We start from the raw sequence: 25,570 nt of genomic DNA on the forward strand, positions 1-25,570 counted from the left end.
TTTTAAATAAATCAACTAAGTAGGTTTCAAGTTAAACAATCATTCTTAACAATTTTAACAAGTTACTAGTTAACCAATGCAAACCATAACCCCCGGCTCATGTGGGTATGTTTACCCATATTCCATTTTCAATCTTTCAATCTTAAACACTTACTTTAACCTCTAAAACAATACTCAAACCCATTTATTCACAAACTCAAGTAAACTTAATATGGACCATTTAAACAAGCTAATATATAACCATAACAAGTCCTATAATCAACTAAACCCATTTCCTACATTCACATACAAACTCACGGCACACACATGCATGCACACAAGTATATCAAACTTGCATGCACATCACCAAATATACCAAAATCAAGCTTTAAACAATATATAATAACTAGGGTGGCAATCTTGATCCATGGGTTGAATGTGTTGTATCAAAATGTATAAGATGAGTCAGAATGGGTCAAACTAAAAAAATAAAATGATTGAAACGGGTCAAAACGGGTTGATATTTCTCGGGGTTTTTTTATTTTATGGAACGAGAAAAACGGAGGAAACTTTTTGTTATTTTTACTTTTTAAGTTTTTTATTTATATTTCGAGTTATAATTATTTAATTATTTTTTTTGAGTTTTTTGTTGAGGGGTTTTGAAATAGGTTTTGAAATCTCAAGCCATTTTGACCCATTTCAAAATCCCTCACCAAAAAAATCAAAAAAAAAAATTATAAAATTATAACTTGAAATATAAATCAAAAACTTAGAGGAAAAATACCAAAAAGTTTCCTCTGTTTTTCTCGTTCCATAAAAAAACCCGAGAAATGTCAACCCGTTTTGACCTGTTTCAATCATTTTTTGTTTAGTTTGACCCATTCTGACTCATCTTATACATTTTGATACAACCCATTCAACCCGTGGGTCAAGATTGCCACCCCTAATAATAACTAATATACCCAATATTAAGGTGGGTTACCTTGGATTTTCAGTTTTGGTGACTAAGGGAATGATAATTTGAGCTTGTGCTAGCTTGTAATCCTTTCCTTGGCTTCCTAATACTTGTTACTTGCTTAATCTTCCATCAAGTATCTTAATCCTTCAATAGTGTGTGTGTGTGTGTAATAATTTGAAGTGGTGATATTATGATAGGGTGGTGGTGGTGGCCAGCTATATGGAGAGAAAGAGAGGTATTAGAGTGATGAGTTGGTGTAGTATAGGGTTATGTGGATGTTTATGGAGCTTACAAGTAACCCAAGTAATCATTGAGTGTGTGTAAATCAAATATGTGATTGAAGGCTTTGGGAGGTGGGGTTGGGTATGTGTGTGTGTCTCGGCCGAAATAGGAGGGGGGAGTGGAAGGGTTTGGTAAATAATAATATATATGGTGTAGTTTAGGTGATAAGGTTTAACGTAATGCATAGTTTACCTAGCCAAACGAAGCCCGTTTTCGATAATTTTAATCAGACTTTGAGCGAAAATAGATTACAGTCAATGTCTGCCTAAAAACTTAATTTTCTGAAAAATTTGACGGCGGTTCTTACGGTGTCCTCTACTGGCTTCCGGTTACTTATTTTCTAATTTTCGCGATTCGAACATTCTAAAATTAAGTTTATATATTATATCTAACATCCTAATATAAAATTTAATTTTTCGAAGCCATCTAGACACGTTTACGAATTTATTTGTTTCTAAGTCTTTACCCGATGTCAAACTATGCATTGTTCGCTACACGCCAAAATTGAACTTTTTCGGGTTCCGTAATTTAAAAATCGACTAAAATCAAAGACTTTGGACAAAAATATTATTCCTATATATTTATTTTACTAATTAATACGTGATTATGGTAAAGATAATTACCAGATTAGTCTAAGTTTTGACAGTTGTCACACCGGGTCAGAAAACATTGTATTCAAGTTTTAATCTTTCAATTCAACTAGTAACAAAGTTTCCATTTCTAGTAAGTAAGTATTATTTTGACCAATATGTTAAACTAATCTATAGTTTAATCATGCATCCTCTCATAATTCAAGTATGCAATTTCATCACATATTAAATGTCACACCCCAAAAACCTCATAATAATAATTTCAGCGGAAGTCTTTACAACTAAACATATTTTCGGGAGGTGACAGTTGTTGTTAACCGATAGCCAATCATAATAACACAACATTTAATATATAATATTAAACATATTTAATAAACATCAGAGTTTACATAGTTTTTATTATTGAAAACTAACATAACGGTCCCATACATTACTTTTATTCAAACACTGACGCCTCGCTCCACGTCTCCATGCGAAACCGTCATTTACCTGTAAAACATTTTTAAATAATATTTGGGTCAACACGAATGTTAGTGGGTTATTCCCGAGAAAAACTTATTATATAAATATAGACAATTTATATATAAACAACACATGAATTTAATAGTGTACGGCTATTATACTCCCAACAGTACCGATCTATACACGGTACAACACAATAACGAAACACGCATTTTACCTTTAAGCACAAAAAGCATTAGTTGGAAAACTAGCTAAGAGTACAACGCGTGTATGGCTACCAATTTGATAACTCGAAACGTGCCATACTCGAAATATTCCCACTTTTAACCCAACACGAATGGAAGTGGGGGGCGTCACCCCGATAGATCTACCAACATTTATGTGCCCTCAATTCGGTTAACAGTTATTTAACCAAATTGATTCATCCCACAATAACTACAATTTGTAAAGTATAATGCGCTTTCAAAACATATATATAAATACGAATATAGATATACAATATGCTTTTCGGAGGAAAAACTCACCTTTCAATCCGGTGTTTGTGTAAACGCTCGTGTCCTATATTAGTACACGTTCGTTAAGTTTAAGTTCAAGTTTGACCAAAATTGGTTTACTATATATATATATATATATATATATATATATATATATATATATATATACACAACCTTAGTCTAAAATTCACACAAGCACACAACACATAAAGTTACTAACTTATAATTCTATAAATATACACTTAAAATATAAACAATTAATAATTAACCAATAATTGTTTTATTTAATAATTTAAATGAAATATTATAATTTATAAAAATTATTTCTTTTAGTTGTTGTAGTGTTTTTAAAATTTTAAGTTTTTATTTAATTTAGAATTTTGACTTTATTTTAGTCGGTTTCGTCGGTTTTGGACTTAAAAACGAACCGGTTGTCGTTTTGTGAAAACTTTTAGTTTTTAATTATCAAAAACACTTTTTATATAGTTTTTAATCATATTTTATTATTTTTTCAATAAAAATGATATGGTTTTCATTTTTGTTACCGATTTCAAAAAAACACTCATTTTAACGTTTTCGTGTCGGTTTTCGCGACACGAACCGGGTTGGTTTAAGTTTTGCTATATTTGACTTTTCTTATACTCTAACTTATGTTAAATATAAGAATATTATGACTTTAGGAGCTGTTTTAATCCAGTTCCCAAAACTCATGCCGGTTTACGTTAAAAGTCAAACTTTCCGACCGTTAATGTCACCGACAAGCTATTTAAGTCACAATGTCAAAACCAAACCATATTGTACAGAAAATATACATATAATAACAAGTATTATATCATCACACTAATGTTTGATCATCTAGAACCAAGTATGCACACAAAACAAATCTTTTACTACACATGTTTAAGCCTTAGCTTAAGCTTTCAACAACACAATGAACATGCTATTTCTATAATCTCTAGTAGGTTTTTATGTTTCAAAATTTCCAGATCTTAGCAACCCATAATATAGTCTTAATCCATCCCATTATCATCCTTTAAACAAAAACATACTTGGTTCTTTAACAATAAAGTTTCTATATTTAGCAAAACAACTTTCATTCAATTCATGCTTTCAAGTGTAATTAGGTGTAACTTATATCCACCTCATTCAACTAGTTTGATAGAAAACTCTTAACAATTTATTGAACAATTGTTCTTAGATTTTCCATTTACCCATTAACAAAGTTACTATTACTAGTAAGTAGTATTTTTACCAATATTTTTATTATTCCAATAATCTTTACACTAGAGTTTACTAAAGTAATCCTAATCACAAGTCTTTAATTATTCAAACAAGATTAGGTTCACTTATCAAACCAACTTACAAAACATCTTGTACTATTTAAGTTACCATGTTTCATGCATCATAGTTCTTCTAGTAGATTTTATTCCTTTTCACATGTCTCATTCCATCACTTAATTTGTCATTTTCAGTCCATATCAAAATCAATATAAGACAAGTGTGAACTTTATGATAAAAATCAAATTTTTGTATTACTTGCATGTGTAAGTAACTTTTCAAAATAATCAAATCTCTACACATTTATCAACACTTTTCCAAGATCCTATTTACCTTTTCAAAACCATTATTATTATTACTTACAACTTTTTCAAGTAATCAACTATGTGGGTTTTCTAAATTATCACTTATTCTTAACCATTTTAACATTTAACAAGTTAACAACTCCATTTCATTACCCAAACCAAAACCCACGGCCAATGTGGGTGTTTTCACCCATAATCCATCTTTAATCTTTTGACCATTTTCATTATTATAACAATACTTAACCCATTTGTTAAACAAACTCAAGTAACATCAATATGGACAATCTAAACAAGCTAATATGCAACCATAACAAGTCCTATAATCAACAAAACCCATTTTACACATTCACACATAAACTCACGGGTCACACACATGCATGCATACATCCATATTATACTTGCATACACATTATCAAGCATACTAAAATCAAACTTTAAACATCATAAAACAACCAATATACACAAATCTTGAAGTGGGTTACCTTGGATTTTCGGATTTGATGCCTAAGGGAGGGATAATGTGGCCTTAAGTTAGCTTATGACTCCTTCCTTAGCTTCCTAATCTCCTATTTTGCTAAATCTTTCACCAAGGGTTCTTAACCTTCAACAATATGGATGTATTAAAAATTTGAAATGGTGAGATGGTGGGATGGTGGTGATAGCCGGCTATATTGAGAGAGAAAGAGGTATAGGGTTGGTGATTAGGATTGTATAGGTTGTTTTGGCAAAGTTTTATGTTTACAAGTAATCTCCTAATCATTGTATGTATATAATTAATATTATAATGCAAGTGGGTGGGTTTGTGTGTGTAGGTGGCAGCCTAGAGAAGGGTGAGGGAGTGGAAGAGTTGGGTAATTACAAAGGCTTATGGTATTATCTAGGTGTTAAGGTTTAACGTATCTCGTAATTTATCCAGCCAAATGACATCCGTTTCTAATAGTTTTCATCAGACTTTGAGCGAAATTAGATTACAGTCAATGTCTGCCTAAAAACATAATTTTCTGAGAAACTTGATGTCGGGTCCTTACGGTGTCCTCTACTGGCTTTCGGTTACTTATTTTCTAATTTTTTGCGATTCGAACCTTCTAAAATTAAGTTTATATACTATCTCTAATATCCTAATATAAAATTTAATTTTTCGAGGTCATCTTGACATGTTTATGAATTTATCCGTTTCGAGTGGTTACCCGGTGTCAATCTGTACCGTGCTTGCTACACGATAGAATTTAACTTTTTCGGGTTCCATATTTTAAAACTCAACTAAAATCAAAGACTTTAAGGAAAAATATTATTCCTATATATTTATCTTACTAATTAATACGCGATTACAGTTAAGATAATTACCAGATTAGTCTAATTTTTGGCAGTTGTCACATTCTCCCATCCTTTTAGAAATTTCTTCCCGAAATTTAGGATGTAGTACTGGTTTCGGTTTCTACAGGGAAGAGGTGAGGGTACTTCAATTTCATTTGATCCTGACGTTCCCACGTGAACTCAGGACCAAGTCTTGAATTCCAGCGGACTTTGACTAGCTTAATCCTATTACGTCTTAGCATCTGAATTTTCCATTCCATGACTTCAACAGGTTCTTCTACAAATCGAAGCTTATCGTCAACCCTAATGTCTTCAATAGGAACGATCAGCGATTCGTCAGATAGACACTTCTTCAGGTTGGATATGTGAAACACGTCGTGTATTCCACTGAGTTCTGAAGGTAGGTCGAGTCGTTAAGCTACTGGACCTACTCGATCGGTGATTCTGAAAGGTCCAACGTATCATGGGCTTAGCTTGCCTCTTTTACCGAATCTGACTATGCCTTTCCAAGGTGATACCTTAAGTAATACTTGGTCTCCTACTTGGAATTCCAACGATCTCCTGCGATTATCCGCGTAACTTTTCTATCTGTCGGCTGCAGCTTTCAACCTGCCCTTGATCTGAAAGACCCTGTCGGTGGTCTCTTGGACAATTTCAGGACCTGTAAGTTGCTTTTCTCCGAATTCTGCCCAACACAAAGGGGATCGACGTTTTCTTCCGTACAAAGCTTCAAATGGAGCAGCTTTAATACTGGAGTGATAACTGTTATTATAAGAGAATTCTGCTAGAGGCAGATAAGTATCCCAACTATTTCCAAAATCAATAATACAGGCTCGCAACATGTCTTCCAATGTTTGGATATTTCTCTCGCTTTCACCGTCTTTCTGGGGATGATAGGATGTGCTCATGTCTAAGCGAGTTCCTAGGGATTCGTGAAGAGATTGCCAAAAACGAGAAACAAAACGACCATCTCTGTCTGAAATGATTAAGACAGGTATACCATGTTTGGCTACAATCTCTTTCAGATAAAGCTGAGTCAACTTCTCCATTCTGTCTTTTTCTCTAATGGGTATAAAATGAGCGGATTTGGTTAATCTATCCACAATTACCCAAATAGCATCATGACTTCGCGGCGTAACTGGCAATTTGGTTATGAAGTCCATGGTAATATTATCCCATTTCCACTGTGGAATCTCTGTTTGTTGCAGTAATCCAGGCGGTCTTCTATGTTCAGCTTTCACTTTGGAACATGTTAGACACTTGTTGACATAAACCGCTATATCTCTTTTCAAGTTAGGCCACCAATAATGTTCTTGGAGATCCTTGTACATCTTGGTTGATCCTGGGTGGATCAAGTATCCAGACTTATGCGCTTCGTCTAGTATAAGTTTACGCAGATTTCCATAGAATGGTACCCAAACTCGATCGATTAGATATAATGTTCCATCAGATTTTGTGATGAATTCGCATTCAAGTCCTCGTAATTTCTCAAACCTTATGTTTTGCGGTTTCAAAGCTTCACGTTGTGCATCACGAATTTGAGTAGTGAGACTCGTTTGAATCGTTAATCCTAATGCACGAACACGTAGAGGCTTTTCTCTTTCCTTTCGACTCAATGCATCAGCCACAACATTCGCTTTACCTGGGTGGTAACGAATATCACAGTCGTAATCATTGAGTAACTCTACCCATCGACGTTGCCTCATATTTAGCTCTTTCTGATCAAAGATATGCTGGAGACTCTTATGATCAGTAAATATTGTACATTTCATTCCATACAAATAATGCCTCCAAATTTTGTGAGCAAACACTACCGCTCCCAATTCTAAATCGTGAGTTGTATAATTCTTTTCATGTACTTTGAGCTGTCTTGATGTGTATGCTATCACCTTGTCTCGTTGCATAAGCACACAACCAAGACCTAAGCGAGACGCATCACAATATACTACGAATCCATCGGTTCCTTCTAGTGAGGACAAGATAGGCGTGCTACACAACTTTTGTTTTAAAATCTGAAAGGCTTCTTCTTGGTCTTCGGTCCAATTATACTTCCTTTCCTTCTGAGTTAATAGCGTCAAATGTTGAGCTATTTTAAAAAAATTCTTGATGAATCTCCGGTAATACCCAGCAAGACCTAAAAATTGACGCACTTCGGTAGGTGACTTTGGTGTCTCCCAGTTTTTTATTGCTTCAATTTTTGAGGGATCTACGTGTATACCTTGCTCATTAATCACGTGTCCAAGGAAGCGTACTTCTCTCATCCAGAATTCACATTTTGAGAATTTAGCATATAGCCTCTTATCTCGAAGTAGTTCTAGGATTAGCTTCAGATGTTGCTCTTGTTCCTTCTTAGTTCGTGAATAAATAAGTATATCATCGATTAAACTATCACGAATTTATCCAAATATGGCTTACAAACTCTATTCATGAGGTCAATAAATACAGCAGGTGCATTCGTTAGACCAAAAGGCATGACTAAGAATTCATAATGTCCATATCGGGTTCGGAACGCAGTCTTGTGAACATCTTCTTCAGCAACTCGTAGCTGGTGATATCCAGATCGCAAATCTATCTTTGAGTAATAACTGGATTCTTGTAATTGATCAAACAAGTCATCAATTCTCGATAAGGGATACCGATTCTTAATGGCCAGTTTGTTCAATTCGTGATAATCGATACACATTCTAAATGAGCCGTCTTTATTTTTCACAAAAAGAACTGGTGCTCCCCATGGGGAAAAACTAGGTCTAATGAATCCTTTATCTAACAGCTCTTGAAGTTGGTTCGACAGTTCCTGCATTTCCGACGGTGCCAATCTATACGGAGATCGAGCTATCAGTGCTACATCTTGAACTAAATTGATTCTGAACTCAACTTGCCTCGGTGGAGGTAAAGCAGGTAAATCTTCAGGAAAAACTTCAGGGTAATCTCTTACTATAGGAATGTCTTCAATCTTTTGCTCTTCAGCTTTAGTATCCACAACGTTTACCAAAAATGATGGATAACCCTTGCGTAACATCTTGTGTGTCTTCATAATACTGGTAAGATTTAGTTCTGAGTTACCTTCCTCTCCTTGAATAGTTAATGTTTCACCGCCTGGGAGTGGTAAACGAATCAACTTTTCTGAGCAAATGATTTCAGCCTGATTCTTGGATAACCAGTCCATTCCCACAACTATATCGAAACTACCTAATTCGACAGGTAACAAATCGATATTGAACGTGTGGTTTGCTAGGAGGATACTACAGTTTCGCACGAATTTACTGGTTTCAATCGTCTTCCCGTTGTCTAATTCTATCGAGTATTTGGTATCTAGTTTACTGGACTATATGCCAAGTAAGGGTTTAAATTGTTTGGAAACGAAACTTAAATCGGCTCCGGTATCGAATAATACGTAAGCACAGTGTCTATTAATAAGGAACACATCGGTCACTACTTAGGAGTCTATCCTGGCTATCTTCGCATTTATCTCGAAGGCTCTACCTTTCGCGTTCTGGTTTATGAGTTTTGGGCAGTCCTTTCGATAATGCCCCATGTTTCCACATTCAAAGCATCCGGCATTCGGTTTTCCTGAACCGGACGGAGAGTCCTCACTGAAGCAGTACTGAGTCTGGTGTCCAAACCGGTTACACTTCTGATATTTCCAACATTCCCCAACGTGACTCTTTCCACACCTGTTGCACTGAGAAGCTTGATTCGCGCCTTTCCCCGGCCTACTTGTGTTAGCCGTAAACATTCTCCCGGAATTTAGTTTCTTTCAGAATTTCCCTCCGGAGTTATCGATCCATTTCCTTTTCTGGTCGGCTGACTTTGGAATCGTTCCGGAATCTTTCTTATCCCGGATGGAATCTACCAGCTTCTTACCCGTCACTTTCAATGTTCCCATTCATACAGCATCATCGGTTAGGGTCTTTGCCAATTCTCGGGCAGATTGGATGGTGGTTGGCTTCTAGGAAGTAACCATGCCTCAAATTTCAGGCGCTAAACCCCAAATGTATCTCTCGATTCGAACATATTCTGGCGTAACTAGTCGTGGTACCAATCTCGCCAGTGCATTGAAACGAGAAGTATACGCGCCGATGTCTGCACCTTCCATTTTTAGTGTCCAAAACTCATATTCGATCTTTTGAAGTTCGTTTCTAGGACAATATTCTTTTAGCAATAATTCCTTTAATTCATTCCAAGTTAAATTATAAGTCGCATCTTCTCCCATGTTTTGAATTAGTGAATTCCACCATTCTAAAGCTTCGTCCACGAATGAACAGACCCCATACATGATTCGTTGTGCGGGGGTACAATCACTAATTTTCATAACCGACTCCATCTTTTCTATCCATCTCACAATCTCAAGAGGTTCTTCGGCCCGGTAAAAGCTTTGGGTTTACACCCTTGAAAAGTTTTATAAGCGCACCTGAGCACGGGATCCCCTATTTTAACATAGTTTGCTAATTATTATTGTTAGTTATTGCATTTTACTAGTTAAAATCTTATGGAATTTTTGTCTTTTACTAAAACAATTGTACCGTTTTGTGTTCCGGTTCTGACATCGTTTCAGATAGTTCGGTCAGCGGTTCGGTCCATGTTTTGTTGTTCGAGTGCCGAATTAACATGTTGCGCGATTAGTTGTGCCAATTCCTCTTGTGACGATGGCATTCCGGTTGCTTGGCTAGTGGCGTTTCTCCTTGTTTGAGGTGCCATGATTCTTTTACATAAATAAAATAATTTAGTTTACAACCATGATAAGATTAAAATATTAAACTACCATAATGTCCAAAAGATTTAGGTGGGGTACCTATTAATATTACACATTAACAAAATTGGTATAATATCTATTATACCTAATAGTTTTGGTTTCCCCTACCAAATAAAAGTCTAGAAGTCTTAATAACATACATCAACAAAAGGTAACCATAACAACCCCTAGTGGTGATCCATAAGGTAACGCACTTGAGGCTCCAAAGCCCCAATCCTAGTCTCCAGTCCAATCATCTTTCGCTCTACGTCCCTCATACGGACATCCATGTTGCACACAAATTTTGACAACGTGTCAATAGCCCACCCATCATTTCCCCCTCTAAGTTCCACCTGAACCAGACGAGCCTCATGGCTACACAATGTGACCTCGTGCATAACCATTTTCTCATCTCGTGAGGCGAATTGATCATCTACAGTTGGGATATTCCCCAACTCTTTCCCCTTTCCATGAGGGGCGGTGGGGGTGCCTCAATAGCGAGTGGAACATAGAAGGCGGGATCCGCCTCATAGTCATCCCTAGCCCTTTTTCGGGAGCTCTCATCATAGTGAGTTCCCTGAAAAGTGGGGGGGTATGGGATGAGACAAATCAATGGCGGGTGAGGGATCGATCGGGGCCAAGGGTGCTCCATGGGTGCCGCTCTCGGAATCGGGGATATCAACGGCAAGAGGTGAAGTCATCTGTAATATAAAGTCCATCCTTAGTAATCATAATATATAATCAAAATATGCATATATATTTACTTACACTTTTACCTTTGTTTCGCGAGGCGGGATCGAGCGTGTATTTGAATATTTAGTTATAGTTTAGAAATTTTAACTTTTCTAATTCACTATAACGACCGGCTCTGATACCAACCTCTGTCACACCCCGAAAACTTCATAATAATAATTTCAGCGGAAGTCTTTACAACTAAACATACTTTCGGGTGGTGACAGTTGTTGTTAACCGATAGCCAATCATAATAACACAACGTTTAATATATAATATTAAACATATTTAATAAACATCAGAGTTTACATAGTTTTTATTATTGAAAACTAACATAACGGTCCTATACATTACTTTTATTCAAACATCGACAACTCGCTCCACATCTCCATGCGAAACCGTCATTTACCATATGCTTTTGGTGTTTTGGAATCATTAAATCAGACTTCAATGTCTCCATTAGTTACTATCATTTACGCCTTAATTAATTAAACCGTAAAAACAATTATTTTGTAATTAGGAGCTCTTGTTCAAAAAAAAATTAATATATAAGACATTCTACCATTCGATACATTATAAGTAATACTTTTTGTGATGGACTTTTAATCAATTTTTAACCTCATATCAGCTACTATACCTGCACACATACATACCTACATACGTGCATACCAACGTACATACATATATACGTATATATGTACCTACACATACCACATACATACAAATGTACGTACATATATACGTGCGTACATACATATATATGCACGCACATACATACATATGTTCATACATACATACCTACAGATATTTGCATACCTACATACTTACGTACTTACATACACACCTACACATACGCGAGTACCTACATACGTACATACATTCATGTGTACATACCTACACATTAATACAAACAGTTGATGAAACTGAGTAATTAGGGTGATGTAAAATTTTGTTTTATAAAATATATTTGAAGTATTATGGTGAACATGTGTAAAAAATATGCAAACTCATGTCTATGAGATGTGTAAGTAAAACATAGTACGTTGTCATGTATGATATGTAGTGCTTTTTCGTAATATACAAAATAGTTTATTATTTACAACGGTTGTACAAAAAAACATTAATTTGAAGAATTGTGGGACACTAATGTTAACATGAGAAATATGCACAATACATGCAGTAATTAACGAAAAATAAAAAATAGTTACCATAATCAAATGTTTAAGAAAAATAAAAAATAAAATATTACTTGCAGCTGTTTGAAGAATACATACACTAACATCTTGCAAATGTTTAAGTAAAATAAAAGATAAAATATTATTTGAAACCTCCAGCAATTAATAGTTATCATATTCACATATTTATGGAGATTACAAGTATACCCTTCAACAGAAATTAAAGATAAAATTAAAAGAAAATTTTTGATTGGTTATAATGATTTCTCACACTTCTTGCACTACTGAAAAATTTTGATTGGTTATAATGATTTCTCACACTTATGAGTACACCTATAACTAAAGGAGATAATAAAGGAGCTTACATATGACTTCTACAACAACCTTGACTAAGATTTGAAATTTGAATTTAAATATAATTGACACAAAACATGTTAATTATTTGATTATTCCATGTGTCGTGATACGCCCACGCAAGATGGAGGATCCATCAGAGACTCCAATCTTGGACCGTAGGCGGAGGAACAGAGCTCTTGAAGAGCGGTTTTGTTAGCACATCCGCAAGTTGATCCGTAGAGTTGATGTGATGAACCTTGAGGGCACCTGCAGCTACATGTTCTCTTACAAAATGGTAGTCCAAAGCTACATGTTTCATGCAAGAATGATACACGGGATTAGCACATAGGTATGCGGCACCCGTGTTATCACAATAAAGTCGAGGAGGATCCTTAATCATTAGACCAAGCTCCCTGAGAAGATTTTTAACCCATAACACTTCTGCCGTTGCATTTGAAAGTGCTTTATACTCTGCTTCAGTGGAGGAGCGTGAAACTGACTTTTAACGGGCCAATCTCCATGATATTATATTGGATCCAAGGTACACGATATAAGCCGTGGTGGACCGACCAGCTTTGTAGATTCCTCCCCAATCGGGGTATGAAAATGTGGTTAATTGGAGGGGTGACTTCTTGCTTAAAAACAAATCGTGATAGAGTGTGCCTTTTAAATAACGCAAGAGCCGTTTGAGAGCCTGCCAATGTGTTTGTAATGGGGAGTGCATAAATTGTGATAACTGATTGACTACAAAGGAGATGTCGGGTCGTGTAAAGGCAAGATATTGTAATGAGCCAACAAGCTTGCAATATGGAGTCGGGTCTACCCGTGGGGTGCCATTATCAAGCGTAAGTGTTTGGGAGGAGTTCAACGGTGTAGTAACCACTTTAGAACCATCCATGCGATGAAGTGTAAGAAGGTCAAGAATATGTCTATGTTGTGAGAGAAATAAACCAGCGGTGGTTGGAATTATCTCAACACCAAGAAAGTGACTAGGGAAGCCCAAATCTTTGATGGAAAACCGGTTAGCAAGGCTAGTGACAAAGTGGTCAATTAAAAGAGAGTTGTTACACGTGAGAATTATGTCATCAACGTACACCATGAAATAACAAATGATCCCCTCACGATTGTAAATAAAGAGAGAAGCATCGGTAAGTGATTTTTGAAAACCCGACTCAAGTAGAAAAGCTGTTACAGCCATGTACCAAGCTCGCAGAGCTTGCTTGAGTCCAAATGTGGTTCGGGTATTGTGGATTAACATAACCTGGTGGTTGAACCATGTAAACTTCTTCTTGCAATATGCCATGCAAGAAGGCATTGTTGACATCGAGTTGCCAAAAGACCAAACCCCGGGATAGAGCAATGGTGAGAACAGTTCTGATGGCTACGGGTTTTGTTACGGGACTAAATGTATCAAAATAATCTTTCCCATATTGTTGAATAAATCACTTAGCTACTAGTCGGGCTTTGTTTTTAGCAAAGGAACCATCCGGGTGTCGTTTAAAACGAAATACCCATTACAACCAATCGGATTATAAGATTTTGATGAAACGAGTTCCCATGTGTGGTTGTGAAGCAGGGTATTGTATTCTTCATCCATGGCTTTTGGCCAAAGAGGATCTTTGGAAGCTTGATTATGAGTGGTGGGTTCAAGAGCGCACGAAATGGGATGGAGTGTGTAATTGACAAAAGTAGAGTTGTAGTTGTAGTATTTGGGGTTAGGTTTTCTATTTATAGGTGGGAGATTAGTCGAGTTTCTCTGGTTATGTTATTAGTAGTGTTTCGGGTGTTTTTTTTAGCCTCACGTTGATCGAGTGTCGTGTTTACATGTTGAGGATTAAGCGTGCTAACTCCTCATGGAAAGTTGGTAAGCCGATTCCTTGGTTTGTGGCGGTTTGTCTTGTTGTTGGTGCCATAGTTTCTTTTATATGTAGCAAAAGTTAAACATTAGTTTTTGGTATGTTAATAATACATATAGATTCCTAATTAATTATTACAACAATATCCATAATCATAAAACCTACATATTAGAGTCAAAGTTTAACCATGCATAATCCAAAAAGAGGGGGGTTCACTACTACCCGTACATACCCAAAATTGGTGGGATACATACCACACCGGGTAGTTGTTTTTCCACTCACCCCATACCAAAAGACATCCCCAAAAGATAACAAGTTTATGATTTACATAAAAACTACTAAACACCACCAGGGCCTTATCTAGTGAAGGCCCTTGAGGTAGAGATTGCATGGCCATATCACTTCATCCTTAGCCTTCAACCCATCCACCTTCAATTCCGTCAGCTCCTCCCTCTTCTCCAGATCAAGGATAAACGGGCACACAGCCGTGTTGGCCTGGTCATCCCCATGGTCTTTCTGTTCCGACGTGGCAATACGGGTGAGGAGTTCGGGAATAATCACCTCGTATTCAGCTATCTTCTTCTCCAAGATAGTCAACCTGCCAAACCCTCCCGGAGCTCGTCCTCTAACTCGCTCTTGTGGAGGCGGTGGAGGTAGACCTACGGCAGTCGGAACAGTCGCCGAAGTAGTGGCCTCGTAGTCGTGACGGGTCCTCTTTCTGGAATATACCTGCAAGGGTGCTACTTGATGTGTGGGTAAAAGTACATGCTTTAAGTGTTTTATATTGTGTGTTTTACTTGTTTATATGTATCGAACACAAATACTTTGATAGGTTTTATGTTTACAGGTGTGCGGAGCTTAACGGAGCTTAAATAAGCTAACTTGGAGCATTCATGATGGAGTTAAAATGAAAGTAATGACGTATGAGATGATAGATAATTGAAATAGGAAGACATGGCCGCAAACGGGGAGGAAAACGGAGTTGAAACGAAGATTCTTTGAAGAAAACAGTTTTGGCCTAGCAGAACCGTAAGGCAGTGGGTGCAGACCGTAAGCTACGGTCTGACCGTAAGCTACGGTGGCCAGACCGTAGCTTACGGTCTGGTCTAGCTACGGTCTGGTCTGACGGAAAATGGGTTTTTGGTGATTTTCTTCCATATTTAAAGCCCAAAAACCCTAAGGTCGATCCCATTCATTCATAATCAGTTTGGGGACTTATTGGAGGCCGTTTTACACCACTAACACTCATCCTAATCACAAGATTGATCCATGAAATCATTCTCCAACATCATAATCAAGAACATGAAGATCAAGATGCAAGGCTAAAAGGCTTCATAACCATCTCCGGGTGTAGGATTGAGTTACTTGTTAGGTTATGTTTATTCTAAACTTTAACTTTGGATTTGTAATTGATTAATCATTCGATTCATCAATTCTTTGAGTTTTCATTCGTGCTTACACGATTTTAATTAATTGAATACTTAATCTTTTGTCAGTTAATTGATTTGTGGTCATCAACAATTAGGATTGAGTTCTTTCGTCATTGACCCGTTTATCATTAACCATATTATTGATTTTGTGTTTCAACAAGTAAAACCGATTATCAAATAGATTTTCATTTAACTTTGTCAAATGTTCGGATTCAGTTCTGACGATCAACACAGTCAATCGTTAAGTCTTTTGATTTACATATTTTATTAGAAATTGTCCAAAGAAGTTTATCAATTCCATAACTTGCTGCAAAACCCGAACCCTGGAGTTTGGTTATTTTCATATAATTGTTTACAAACTACTCTTTAAACCGCTTGACATCGTTTGTCCACTTAGTTAATTAATTATTAAGTATTAAACTTGATTAGCACTTTCCACTGATTCCCTGTGGATTCGACACCTTACTTGCCCTAGCTAGTAATGGTATTTTACAAATGTTTTTGATTGACCCTTCGACATCGATCAAAATGGTGCCGTTGCCGGGGAATCAACGCGCAAAGTGATAGTTTAGTGTTTTGTTTACTTTTAGTTTTATTTTATTTTTTCAGTTTTACGTTTGGGATTTGTGTGTCTCATGTGTACAGGTAACTAAAGATGACGTGGAGTTGGGTCTATGACCCACATGAAGGATATAAGGCCGTGGAGGACGATGACTCGTACCGTACACATACATATCATGGCCCACCTTCACCAAACTCTCAAGGCTCCTACTAGTCAGATAACCAAAGGAGCTTCAACCAGCAGGATCGCAACATGTGTTCTCAATCTGAGAAGAGAATTAATAGTTACCAGTTTGAGGATGATTCGGAGTATGATAGTGAAGGATCCGATACGCCAACTTTTGTAAGTTATCAAGAGGAGGATGACTACTACTACCATGAACTTCCTCAACCAATATACGAGGAAGTCCCTCAACATTATAATCATGGTGGTACCTATCAAAGGATTTATCAACAAGATCAAGAAGATTCCTCGGATCACAAAGAAGTGTCTTGGAAATACGTTATGGATTTATTGAAGCAAATGAAGATAGATAAAGAGATTCAGAATAAAAATCAAGAGGCTCAAAATAAGGCTTTAAATCAAAGGTTAGATCTTCAAGAAACGTCTAATGCTGCCCAAGATAAACTGGTGAGTCGACTATTATTAGAAGTGATAGAAGAGGATCTTGATCAATTAGAGAATGAAGTTGAGGATGTGGTTGTGGAGGCTAATACTACACCAATTCCTCCGGTTACTAAAGAGCCATCGAATGCAACGGTTATAGTTGCTGATTATGAAGTTGAAGGACATGATCCAGACTTGTTGGAGCATATAACTGAATGCCTAGACCCGGATGAAGAGATATCAGTAGAAGAAGCAGAGACTAAGATAGTTTCAAATCATCCCGATAATCCTCTATTACACATTATTCATATTGATAAAGTAGGGGATGATGATTTGAACTCGAATAAAGAGAAGGTGAATGTGAAGAATAGTGGGAAGAATGGTAAAAAGTGGGGTCATGTGGGCTCTATAGACATGTCAACCATGAGGAATAAGGTATGGGCCCAACACCTCAACTACCGAGCATACACGGGAAACTCAGTTGGAAAATGCTCAGATGGGCCCCGTTCAATATTTGATGTTTCGAAGATAAGAAAGAGTGTGTGGGCTCGACGTCTTCACTACAGAGCATATGATGAAGGTAAATATGCATTTACATTGACTCATTTTGGTTTATCAGACATGCTGAACATGAAGAATGAAGTAGAACCGAGGAGTGTCAACTATCGTGCTTTTATAGGAAACTCAGTTGGTAAATGTTCCATGCGACCAGCATAACCGCAAAATGAGGTAACGGTCTGGCTGAAGACCTTAACAAAAACTTAGCGCTGACCGGGAGGCAACCCGACCTTTTTGTTTTGTTTTGTTTTCTTTATTTTTGGTTTTCTTTTTGCGTGTTACTTTTTGTTTGTGTTTTGTGGTCATAGTGAACCCTAAGTGTGGGGAAGCTCATGGTGGTTTTGTGAAGATTCGGTGAAGTAGATATTGGCATATCATATTTAAGAAGTGTGGGTCAAAATTGCAAAAGTACTCATCAGCAGGACCCGTTTGACATAAGAGATTTGAATAAGGTCCATGTGTCTCTCCCTATCTTTTGTTTACTGTTGACTGTATAATAATTGTGTTATGGTTGGTCGGGTGATGTGATGAACTTTTGGGTCATGTTGTTGATGCTAGTGTCTATGCTTATGTTTAAAAACTTGGTGTGTTTCGTTTAATGGTATGCAACTTTATTTGAATCCGGAGATGGGTAATTGGTTGTCCCTTGAATTGCAATTGTTATGAATATCCTGTATTTGCATCTGTTTTTGAAAATCTAAGTTACATTGTGGGCAATGTAAATCTCAAGTGTGGAGAGGAAAAATATGGAGAAATTAAAAATTGTTAGCCTTAAGAGTAGCTTGATTGTGAGCAAAAGCCGAAATTGTAATTTGTTAATTGTTAGTATTAATGCCAAGTAGAGGTCTTTGGTCATGGTGAATTTTTAAGCTTCTCGAAAGTCCCATTCAAATGTTTTTCAAATATTGGACAATTAAAATGAACCGTTTAGATGGGGATAGCGAGTCATGGGGACAGGTACACATGTTTCATGTCGGCAGCCTAATTCATCCGGTACGTGTGTAAGATTTGCATTATATATAATACACATATAATATATAGTATATACACATGTCATTTGAGTGCCATTATCGAGAGTAATCGGTATGTCCATGATATCTAGAACTTGGTTGTCTCATGCATTTCGAGATCTTAATACCACCACCTGTATGGAGAAATAGGACTGTAGAAAACCTACTTTATATTGGCCTTACATATAAAAATAAAAAATAAAATAATACTCCCTACCCTACATTATCCCTTAGGAGCCAAGTTTGTGCCTTTTCCCTTTCGTTTGTTTAAATCTACATTACAAGCCGTGTTAACCTTGGCCTTTTGTTTTAACCCTGTGGATGAAACTTGGTATGTTAAGAGTTGTATTTAAGTTGTTTGTCGAGCATAATACACAATGTACGTATGTCTCGGGTCAGTTGCTTGTGTATATTGATGTTAGTAGTTGTTTAAAAAAAGAAAAAGAAAAAAAATGATGATGAAAAAAAAAGAAAAATCAAAGAAAAACTCAAAAAGAGTTCGTGTTTAAAGTCGTTATTGGTTGTAAATTATAGTTAGTGAGTTTGTTTGTTCGTTTGTTTGTTGGTGTTAATAAATTGGGTTTCATCCACCATAAGTCACTAAATAAATCCACTTCCACACCCTAACCTAAGCCACATCAAAACCCTTAGTTCTTTTCTCTATGTAGGTCCCCCCGGGGCGTCGCTGATCGATACGAGATCCGCACGAGGTCTAGGAGTGCGGAATCCTCCTAGACTCGTTTAATGGTGTAGAAGACGAAGAACACGATTACATACATACAAACACACGAATGGGATAAACACATCTGCAAATCTTTTATATAATAACCGAAACACATTACATACCAAACACGAAAACAAATGACGGCCGACCCGAGGTGAGCTCTACCTCGGGCCGTCCCACACGACTCTCCCTCTCGATTTCTCTCTAGACAAATAAACTGATCACAAAACACTCTGACTTCCTGGTTCCTCAAACCTAAACAAGACACACATATATATAGACAAAACAACTTCGCAGGCTTGGGCTTGGGCCAGTAGGCGAAGTTGTTATAACTTCGCCTAAGGCGAAGTTGTTCTAACTTCGTACTTCGTTTCCGCTGAACAGAATTGCATAGCGACGGTCACAAAATGCACCAACAGACTCCCCTTTGACCGTTGCTCTCAATTCTAACAAACACAAAAGATCATCTGTTACAAAACATGCACCAACAGACTCCCTCTTAACTGATGATCTTCTGTTTGCTCTTCAACCAGCCGTGTCTGAAACTGTCTTGTAGCTTCACAAATCTACCAATCACCCAGCGTCTTCCATATCAGATCTCCCCTTCAGTGTAAGCTTCTCCGACTATATAGATTGAGGTCTTTGAAATGCATGCATCCCAGTGCCTAATTGATCATCTCAACCAATCACGTGAGTCCTTCTGACTTCACAACACGTGAAGTTCTTCTAACTTCACCAACACGTGAAGTTGGGCTCCCTCCACAACTTCACCAACACGTCGGCATACGATAAGGTTTAATCTTCAACTACTCAACATCAAGTGATCAATTTCATCACAAAACCACCTTGACATAATCTAACACACATGACCATTAATTAACGATCAAGAACATAAACACTATAATTCCCGATTACATCCAACTTGTTCCAGAATTTTCACTTTAATAAATAAGCATCACGTTTCAGGATCCAATTCTCGAACGCCTTGAAAATAACATAAATAATATGCTCTGACCGCAATCCAGTAATGACAAAAACCTTCAGTTCAATTTGACTTTCTTCAGTTGATCAACCTCGAACAACAACTATTTCAGAACCCACAAACACCCAAATATGTGTCAATATCCAGTTTCAATCAATATCCCATTCACAACCTCAACTCCATATCAGAGTTGACACGTATTTGTTCACATGTAAGACCAAGAGATAACAAGTTTCACTCGTTGACGGAACAACGTCTTCGGTCTCACAATAATCGTGTACACCTGGCCATACAGACGAAAACTCCAAACAATTTTTTTTTTTTTTTTTTAACTTCGCCTAAAGTCAACTTCGCCTAAAAGTCAACTTTGCCCCTCCTTAACTTCGCCTGTCCATAACTTCGCCTGTCCATAACTTCGCCTAAACCCTAAAATTTAAGCGACAACTTCGCCTGAACCCCATAACTTCGCTGATATGAAAATTTACACAACAAACCCCTATAATTTGAACAATTTGCAATTAAGTTTTAAAACATCCTTTAAAGAGTTAAATGATACGATCAAGACCAAGTAACCAGGTATAAAATCATACAACTACATAAGTAGAATAAAATTTAAAAAATAAAGTACACGGGATCAAATTTCAGTCTCGACAGGGACTACCATGTTTTAGAAAAGATCCGAACAGGAATCATACTAATTAAGTGACTGTCACACAGATCCATGTTCAGCTGTATTATGACATAAAGAAACAGGTTGTAAGCAGGTAAATAACTTAGAATGGTTTTCATTGCTTCTGTGATACGGGTTAGGTTCAATTAAGCTCAAAACTTAAATGGGCAACACCTTAGAGATTGTGATGTCTCCTATCTATTCTCAAAGCGTATTTGGCTTTCCCCAAGTCACCCCGAGTTGACCTCGACCCGTAGTGTCTGATTAAATAGTAAGTACTCTTCGATCTTTAGACTCTTCTTCCCGTTCTCTTTCTCACATCTTTATTGAGAAGTATTAACCTTATAAGCTCTAGAATGTCTCAATAACACTTTTTTTTTTTAAGTATTTACACAGTTTCAGAGTCGTAAACAACTGCAAGTCCCGAATCTGGATCACTGCAGTTTCTTGACACGCAATCTTCACGGGAATCAGAACACTCACGGGCTCGTTTATGACTGGGTAATCGCTTTTCTGCCTATCATTCGGAAAGATATATATGGAGACATGCACAAATCTTAAGGAGTTTCCACGTAAAATCGAGGAGATTTAGTCAGTATCACTTCTACTTTTACGCACCATAAAAAGCTACCATGACATACAATGACTGTTCTAAAGTCTTTTAGGCCTAATAACTTCACTAGTTAAGCACACAGAATCAGTATATCTATCACTTTCCAAGGTTGGATCAATTTTCTGTTAAACAAAGTAAAGGAACTTCTTACGAAGTAGTATACTTGAAAAATAATTTCATTTCCTAAAAAAAATTTTAACTTCTATCGCCCCGATCAAGTCGAAGTCTTCAGGTAAATGGCTATCCTGAAGATCCAATGGATTAACTGGACCGACCACATACGAGTATATGTCCTTCTAACTAAGTATGAACGACTAATTTTCAGCGAAAGAATAAAAACACATCATAAACCGCCCCGGTCACTTTCAGTCATCTGGTTAATGGCTATCCTCATATTCTACAAGTAGAAATGAGGACCAAACATATCCGAAGATATGTCCTTCAAACTGAGGCAACCGACATAATTCTAAGCGATAGTGAGGTTTTTTTTTTTTTTTTTAAACAAAGACGAAAAGCACGGTTCCTCGGGATTGATCATCCCATTTAGCTCAACAAGGTTTTGAAAACGAGTTTTGTCAAACGCTTTAGTAAACAAATCAGCGAAATTATCTAACGTATCAACCTTTTCGAGCACAATCAATTTCTTCTCAGCACAATCCCGTATAAAATGATGACGGATGTCAATGTGTTTAGTTTTGCTATGCTTTACGGGATTGTTAGTTACTGAGATAGCAGCAGTGTTATCTATGCAAATAGGAGTATGAGTGAAATTCAGACCATAATCGCGCAATTGCTGTTGTATTCAAAGAACCTGGGAGCAGCAGTTCGATGCTGCCATGTATTCTGCTTCACAGGTAGAAATGGCAACTGAGGTCTGCTTCTTGCACTGCCATGACACTAATCTGCCTCCAAGAAACTGACATCCACCTGTCATTGACTTCCGATTCTGATTGCATCCTCCATAATCATAATCTGTGTAGGCGACTAACTCCAAGTCTCCTCCTTTCGTGTACCACAACCCTAGCTTAGGCTTGCCTTTGAGATATCGCAATATCCTCTTCACACCCTTCAAGTGAGAATCCTTTGGGTTTGCCTGAAAGCGAGCACAAAGACAAACTGCAAACATAATATCAGGTCTTGAAGCAGTTAAGTACATTAAAGAACCTATGATTGCCCGATATTGGGTGGGGTCCACGTCTGCATCACTGTCTGAATCAGCACCCAATTTATGGTTGACGCAAACTGGAGTATCAAATGGAGTGTTGTCCTTCATCTTGAAGCGTTTGAGAACGTCATGGACATACTTAGTCTGATGAATGAACATCCCATCTTTCTTCTGATCAACCTGCAGTCCTAAAAAGAAAGTTAGTTCACCCATAGCACTCATTTCAAACCTCTTTTTCATGACGGCTTCAAATTCCTGACACATGGCGACTTTTGATGCAGCAAAGATGATGTCGTCCACGTAGACTTGCACCAGAAGAAATTCGCTTCCTTTTCTCTTAAAGAACAGTGTGCTATCGATCTTTCCCCTTTCAAATTCATTCTCAAGCAAGTAATCGGATAGAGTTGCGTACCAAGCACGAGGGGCCTGATGTAGCCCATAAAGCGCTTTACTTAGCTTGTACACGTGGTCAGGAAAGTCTGGGTCAGGAAAACCCGGAGGTTGCTCAACGTACACAACCTCATCGACTTTACCGTTAAGAAACGCACTCTTCACGTCTAACTGGAACACCTTCATCTCCTTGTGTGCAGCAAATGCCAAAAACAGTCGAATCGCTTCCAATCTCGCCACAGTAGCAAACACTTCATTGTAGTCGATCCCCTCTTGCTGATTAAAACCCTTTACAACCAGCCTCGCCTTGTTCCTGATAATTATCCCTTTTTCATCTCTCTTGCATTTGTAAACCCATTTTGTGCCAATCGCATGCACATTTTTCGGTTTTGCAACCAAATTCCATACCTCCATATTCTTGAACTGGGCTAACTCTTCTTGCATGGCTTCAACCCACGTGCTGTCCTTGAGAGCCATTTGATAGTTCTTTGGTTCAATCTGGCTGATGAAGCAGGTGTACAAGCATTCGTTAATGATGCCTGTATCTTTAATGTTTGTGTAAACACAGGTGTGCTCATTCAAGCTTTGTCTTGTTTGTACATCGTCGGACAGATCACCTATCACGTTCTCCAAAGGGTGATTTTTGTGAACTCTCGTAGTCGGAACCGAACTGACTTGTAGATTGTCTTCCAGGTTCGAAGGTAGCTCATCAATGGGTGTTTGTTGTTGAGAGTGAAACGGATTGAAGAATTCCTCTTCAGTAGAGGCAGCAGGGGTATCGACAGCATTTGACGAGGAAGGTTGACATTCATCGTACAACGGTCTTTGCACAAAATTGTCTTCCTCATCGTAAAGCATCTTCGTAGCTATTCTCTCATCAACTTCTGCACAATCCAAGTAAGGCATGTTAAAAGATTTAAAAAAGCCTATCATAGTCGAAAGCCCCAGCGGGTCCCGTGCTTGGTATTGGTGATTTGTAACTTGTGATGTCAGTGTTACACACCACCTCAACCTTGCTGGTCGATAGATTAAAGACTCGTCTGTTGGGAGTCCCAACAACATATCCGACTAAAATACCTTCGTCGGCTATTTCACCAAATTTTGAGTTCGTCTTTAATATCGAACACGGGGACCCGAATGGTTCGAGACCACTCAAGTTAGGCTTTCTCAAATGCATAAGTTCATAACATGTTTTATTCAATCTTTTAACAGTTAACACTCTATTAAGGATATAACAGGCTGTTGCAACAGCTTCAGCCCAGAACACCACAGGAAGTTTAGAATCAGCCAGCATGGTTCTGGCTCCTTCAATTAACGTTCTGTTCTTCCTCTCAGCCACCCCATTTTGATGCGGAGTATACGGGGTGCTGTACTGGTGGTCTATCCCTTTCTGTAAGCAGAAGATCTCCATCTGATAGTTTTTGAACTCTGTCCCATTGTCACTCCTGATGTATTTAACCTTTTTCCCCATAATATTCTCAACCTTGGTAATCAAATTTATTACCATCTGAACCGTTTCATCCTTTGTCTTCAGGAAATATACCCAAGAATATCAAGAGAAATCATCAGTGATCACCAAAAAGTATGATGTTCCACCTAGGCTTTTTACATTCATGGGACCGAAGAGATCCATGTGAAGTAGGTCTAGGGTACTGACTATTGAATTAACCTTCTTGGTGTGATGGGATTTCTTGTGTTGCTTTCCCTTTTTGCACGATAAGCATTGGTCTTCAAAGTTGAAATTTTTCAAGGGAACACCCAGCACCAGCCCATTCTTGACAATGTAGTTCATTTTCCGAAGATGAATATGCCCCATTCTTCGATGCCATAACTCGGACTCCGATTCAGTTGCTTTTGACAGAAGACACGATTCTTCTGTTGCCATTTCAGTCGACCTCATGTCCATAACATACGTATTCTTTTCCCTTGGAGCCTTCATTACTATCCAATCCTCTGGTATCTTGAAACCAGGATACAGTACGTTCGCTTCATTCTTGGTAAAGTGCACAGTGTAATCTTTGTCACAGATCTGCGATACACTCAGCAGATTATGCTTCAGTTCTTCAACGAAATTCACTTTCTCTAACGTCATTTTACCATTAGTCACCGTCCCAATTCCAGTAATCCTTCCACCACTCTCTCCAGCAAAACTCACTCTTCCTCCCTGAACAGGTTTCCATTCGTGTAACAAATTCTTGTTACCCGTCATGTGCCGGGAACAGCCGCTATCCACAACCCATAGATTGTTTGCAGCCCTGTTCAACTGTTCCTGCACGATTAAAGCAGAGGATTAAAATCTGGGGACCCAAGACCTATTGGTCTTGGGTCGATACATCCCGTACTTTGGCTGTCCAAAGTTAGTATTAG

Source organism: Bidens hawaiensis, unplaced genomic scaffold (assembly GCF_021521415.1).
Source record: "Bidens hawaiensis isolate Kalapana, Puna unplaced genomic scaffold, B.hawaiensis_p1.1 tig00002123_1, whole genome shotgun sequence".
NCBI classification, from domain to species: domain Eukaryota; kingdom Viridiplantae; phylum Streptophyta; class Magnoliopsida; order Asterales; family Asteraceae; genus Bidens; species Bidens hawaiensis.